Here is a 6350-nt window from a genome sequence, read left to right as displayed (position 1 = left end):
TTTTAAAATTGACTCAATATTGTCTTGCCATTAGAAATCTGTTAATGGAATTGACGGCGGGACAAAATTGAGACAATTTTAAAACGTTAGGACTTAAATAGGATGAAAACATTGGGGACAAAAATAATACATAGAAATAAATTTTAATTTCATCCTTCACTAATATCAATCTTTTATGGTGCATAGTTATTCAATTATTTTTTAATCACATTTAAGTAAATTACACTTAATCACATTACTTTGATTTTAAATAAATTTATTTTTTTATAATTTTACTCTTAAAGATTTTTACTCATCATGAAATATTTGTAAATAAAATTATTAGAAGTACATTACTTTATTATATATGTATCATTTTTTTCCACAAGTTTATGTACTAGTCATTTTACAAACATTTTAGGATAAGTAAAAATTTTTAAGAGTAAAATTATAAAAAAATAAATTTATTTAGAATAAAATTAATGTAATTAAGTGTAATTTACTTAAATGTGATTAAGAAAATAATTGAATAACTATGTACTGTTGATAAACCACTATTTCATGGTTTATCTTGTGCTAATTTGAGTGGTTTTTATCAACTCTTTACTCACTTATTCATATGATTTGCATGATTTTATAATTTCTTCCTAATTTTATTCTATAGTTGAAAACTTGCTTTCTAAACATTTAAATTATATATTTTTAATTCTTCTTTATACCATTCGATGTCGTCATCTGTGCGTTAAGTGTTTTCAGATTTTATAGGGAAGGAATGGCTTAGAGGGTGGAAAGGAAGCTTGCAAAAATAGAAGGAATACAAGGAAACAAAGAAGTTGACCAACGAGAAGCGGCGCGCGCGCGCGCGCACCTGGTGTGCACGCGCACATTAGCGCATTCACAGATCGACGCGCATATGCACCTGGCGCAGACGCGCAACAAACAAAAAGCACAATTGACGCGCGCGCGCACGCGTGACATGCGCGACCTGCAGAAATCGCTGGGGGCAATTTCGAGGCAGTTTTAGATCCAGTTTTCGGCTCAAAAACACAGACTAAAGTTAGGGAATATAGAGACTCAAGACACATTCTCATTCTGCATAGTTTTAGTTTAGTTTGGAATCTAGAGAGAATTCTACTCCTTCCTCTAAGTTTTCTTCACATTCATAGTTTTAGAGTTTTAGTGCTTTGCTTTGGATATTGAGAAGATTCATTACCTCCGTTAGAGCTTCATCATTCTAGTTTGTTTCTCTATTCCTTTACTCTTTAATTGTCCATTGACTCTGTTTAGACAAGTATGTTCATGATTTTGGAATTTATTAATGCAAGGAACTATTTTTACTTTTAATTAATTTTTAGTTATTAATTATCATGTCTTTCTTTTATTCCTCTCTTAATTTTGTGTAAGTTATATTCATGATAATGGAGTAGTTTCCTAACTTGATTGGGAGCTTATTAAAAGGAAAACTTTAAGTTGGAATGCTCAAGTGTCAATATTAATTGGAAGTTGTTGGCTAATTCTCCTGTCTTCGACTCTAATCCTTTCTTAGGAAAGGATTAGGACGCAAGTGATAGGATTAGTTTGAGAGTTACTTGACTTTCCCTTATTATATAAGGGATAACTAAGTAGGATAACAACTCTTTTATTATTACACTTAGGAAAGTTCAACAGGGATAGAACTTCCATTTAATCTTTTCCCGGTCAAGGCTTTTATCTGAATTTATTATTATTTATTTCTCTGTTTCTCAAACTCGAAATTTTTTTGGAAAACCTCTAATTAATAAAATAGCACCCTCTCTGCAACTCATTGGGAGATGACCTGAGATTCATACTCCCAGTGTTTTATTTCTAAATTTTGTAACAACCCCTTCTAAATTGATAAGTGGATTTTAGTCGGTTGAGAACTGTACTTGCAACGCCGTTTTCTCTATAAATTCTTAATCGGCCAATTTCTGCCACGTCAACCGTAAAAATGGATTATTAAAGGATAAAATTAAAATTTATTTCTATGTATCATTTTGTCCCTAACGTGTTCGTCCTATTTAAGTCCCTAACGTTTCAAAATCGTCTCAATTTTGTCCTGCTGTCAATTCCGTTAACAGATTCTTAACGGCAGGACAATATTGAGTCAATTTTAAAACGTTAGAGATTTAAATAGGACGATTCAAATATTAGGGATAATTTTAAAACTTATCCCAACCGTTAAGGACAAAAATAATACTTTACTCTATAAAAGAAAGTATACAACAAAAGTGTACTAAAAAAATGGTATAAATATTTTTTCATCATATATGTATAAAACATTTCACTTATTAGGAATGTCAATTCCGAACTATATGATTTTGCTCCTCAAAATATAATTCACAAAATTGGAAATGCGAAGTATATAGATGGTAAACTAGGAGTCAGTTGTTTTATTGTTTAACCTATGAAGAGCGAATTAATTATTCGACCAATTTAAATTAGACTTTGTTAGGTAGATAATAATTTTTATAAATAATGTGAATAATATGCTTTAAAATTAGTCCAATAAAATAAAAATACATTATACTCTAAATTATTCATCTAAATTTTAATATTAGAATCACCATCTACACACTTAATAAATTGAACATATAATATATTTATTCTTTACATTGTTTAATATTTTTATTATTTACCTGTACTTTTTCATTTAAATTTATGATAAAATAAATTAGAATAACGTGTAATTTTTTATGAGAATACACGTTTTTTCTTCTATATTCTATTGGTTAATAATGAGATCATAAATTTAAAATTTCAGCACTATTGATGTTCAAAAAAAAAAAAGGGGGGAGAGGGAGGGATACAATATGCTACTTTATTCTATTTTTTTTAAGTACTACATCGTTAGTCATAATTTTCTTTTTTTTTTTACCAAAGATAAGATACTTAAATCCGCAATCTCTTAATTGAGTATGAAAAAATTATGTCATTTGAACTATTACTCATTGATTTAGTCATAATTTCCTTATTCTTTAGAAAGAATTGAGAAAAAATGGAATGTAATGTAATGGGTTTTATTTTTCTATAATTATTTCGGAGCCCTCCTTGGGGGCAAAAAAATGGTAAAAGAAAAAAAAAAAACAAAAATGGCAAAACATCATGATGAATTTAGTAAAAAGAAAAAAAAAACTGTTCATATCATTGTTTACCTTGTCTTTCGATCTCTTTATGCCATTTTTTTTTCTCTCCTTTTGCTAGAAATGTCTTCTACTTTTTGTTTTATGCATGGTGGGTCATCTATCCTTCATTATTCGGCGGCACATGGAAATAAAATGTGTTCAAACTTGAAAGAGCTAAACAACAATAATTAATTTTCTTCTTTTTATCATATTCATCATCATCTTCCCTTTCATACATTGAAAATTGATCATATTTATTAGCTTAATTACTAAAGAGACAAAACTTGGAAATCTACGTAAAACTTGAAATTTTTTATGGTACGTACATGACATGATCGTTAATGTTAAAAAGTGATAGGGTCTAGTGAGTCTATCTAGTAAAGATAATTTTGTAACCAACAACTACAATAAAAATGTGTGAAATTTTCAAATAGAAAAGATAATGCTATCTTTGTTGTAGTTGTTGGTTGTAAGATTAATTCCAGTTGTTTAAATAACAATTTCCAGTAAATAATATAATTCAGACACAAGAAAAAGATAACTACTTATGACTTATGAGTATCGTATAAGATTAATTTGTTAGTGCAAATAACTTAGCGTTATTCATACATAGTAAATGACACAAAGTTTTGTCTTTCAAGGAATAAAGAGGACAAAACTTGTTTCTTATGCAATAATGAAGTTCCCAAATGAATTGTTGGATAGTGTGTTGATGATGTATATATTATTGTCTTTCTTTCAAGCAGATCTATCTTATGGGTATGAAAAATTGCAAAAAAAAAAAATTTTATTATTGCTGTTAAGTGCTAGTTATATCTTTAAGGTATTAATTCATTAAAAGCTTCACAAGAAATTATGTTAATTGGAAATATATAGTTATATCTCATAAAGTATAGCCATTTGATAACTTAGAAATATAAAGTATAGCCATATTGAATTTTCTAGTAAAAAAATGAAATATATATTTTATAATTCGAAAGCATGTATCACTTATTGTGTCTCCATAATAAAATTAATTTAGCCTCAAATTAGAATAAATATTACAAAATATTATGGACCAATATTTTTTTATAATAAATATTAATATTTTATTTTTATACTATTATAATTTATAATTTAATATAAAAATATTTTTGTTGATTAAATATTAATAAAAATAATAAATAATTTTATTGGTCCTGTAATATTATTCAAAATATTAAATAATGAGTTATTCTACTACAAGTTTTAGATTTAAAAAGAATCTTGAAAAATTAGTAATACTCTGTGGTACATATGTGTGGAGGAAGGAGAGTCAACAAAAGATAGTTCTTTGATATTCCTCACATCATTGATTCAAATTGTTGATATCAGGGTTTAGTCTCAATTCGTATCATAAAGAGAAAGTATTTTGCTAATAATTAAAGAGTCTGGTTCATATTAAAATATTTTACTTAAATAAATCAAAATTGTAAACACAAAATTCATCTCTCGAAACTACTTTTTCTTTCTAATTCTTATAACTATATTTACTTCTTAAAACAAGATAAGATAAGGAACGAAAAAAAGATAAAGACATAAAAATTAGTACTCTTATATTTTATTTGGTGATATAATAGAATAAATTATAAAAATTTAATTTATTTATTTTTTATACAAAAAATTTGAAAAAAAAATATAAAAATTTATCTATTTTTTATTCCAAAAACACATGTTAAATTTATAAATTAAAAAATTTAAAAAAATATATATAAATTTTAAATTTTTAATATATTTATTTTGCATTCGTTAAATAAAAATATTTAAATTTTTTTATTATTGATAGATTTATCATGTGTCTTTAGCTAAATCCAAAATATAATTATAAAAAATTAATAAATAATAAATTGTATTTCTTAATAGTGTTTTTTGTGTCTTTTTTATCAAAATAAATACAAAAATATACTAATTTAATATCTCTAAACATAATATCTATATCATTATCTCATCTATCAAATATAATTTTATATTTTTTGTCCGTATCTCATCTATAAACAAATTTACTCTAAATAATGTATTAGCCGTGCTCACATTATATTCTAAAGTAGCTTTATGTGAGCTATATATGTACACGTTATTGCAATATGCTTCGACCCTTTTGAAAGATTCTCTTATTATTTGAGTTTAATTAACATACGCATATGCTTAGACTTTAGATGGTTATAAACGAACTTATTAGCTTTGACCATCCATTAGTCACATGAAAATTTTAATTATTATTAACATGCTACTAGCGCAACTTGTTCCCTTTTTTTAAGAATGTGATCTTTATAGGACCTTATCTCTAAGTGCAATTCCTATGGTCACAATACGAGAATATAATTGAGAAGAAGCATACCTTCCTCGTTGTTATTCTTGATGTTTATGTGCGTCTCAAAAACAAAAGATTTTTAGAATTGGTGGCAGAATTGCACTAAAATGGACCACCATATATTTTCCATTATCAAACAAAATGGATGGACATTATAATACTTTCAACTTATACAAATCCACTTGTTAAAAAGAAAGAAAAGAAACCTTGCTTTTTTCCTTCAGAACATTGGATCCTACCTAGTTTACGTACATCATAAAATTTATATCAATTTCGCAGGTGAACAATGAAATATGCGAACAATATAAATAATATGCTGCATTTTAGATTCATTAACCATTTAAAACAAGGATTATATTTAATTAGTTTAAAATTTAATTTTTAAATAAAATTTAACCTTTTTTAACTTATTATTTAAATTGTAAAAAAAACATTGTTCCCTATTCAAAGATGCATGTAGCAAAATTGTACAACGTACTTAAGATTCTCATGTATTACAAAATAAGTATGGAGGAAAAAAAAGGGAATAATTTAGAGTATGGAGCTTAAATAATTTAGGTGGCACACTAACTTTCTCTCTTAAAAAGTATAGTACTATATTTGATGTCAGGTTTGATTCTATATACGCATATTTTATCATGAAAAATATTATTTATTCATTTAAATAGTTACATATTTAACTTTTATATATACACCATCTATTCCTATTAATTATAATGTAGTAGCACTTTATGATGTGATTATAGTATCTATACTGACTATAAACTTTAACAATATATACTTGAAAAATATAGCTAGTTGACTTCAAGAGTAGTTGAAACTTTAAAGAAGAAATCATTAAGTTATCTCAAATAATGATAAAAAAAACAATGATTTAACTAATGTTAGTTCCAATGACA

Source organism: Arachis stenosperma, chromosome 9 (genome assembly GCF_014773155.1).
Source record: "Arachis stenosperma cultivar V10309 chromosome 9, arast.V10309.gnm1.PFL2, whole genome shotgun sequence".
Taxonomy (NCBI): domain Eukaryota; kingdom Viridiplantae; phylum Streptophyta; class Magnoliopsida; order Fabales; family Fabaceae; genus Arachis; species Arachis stenosperma.
The sequence above is the reverse complement of the archived record's forward strand: the minus strand, read 5'-3'. Positions refer to the sequence as shown.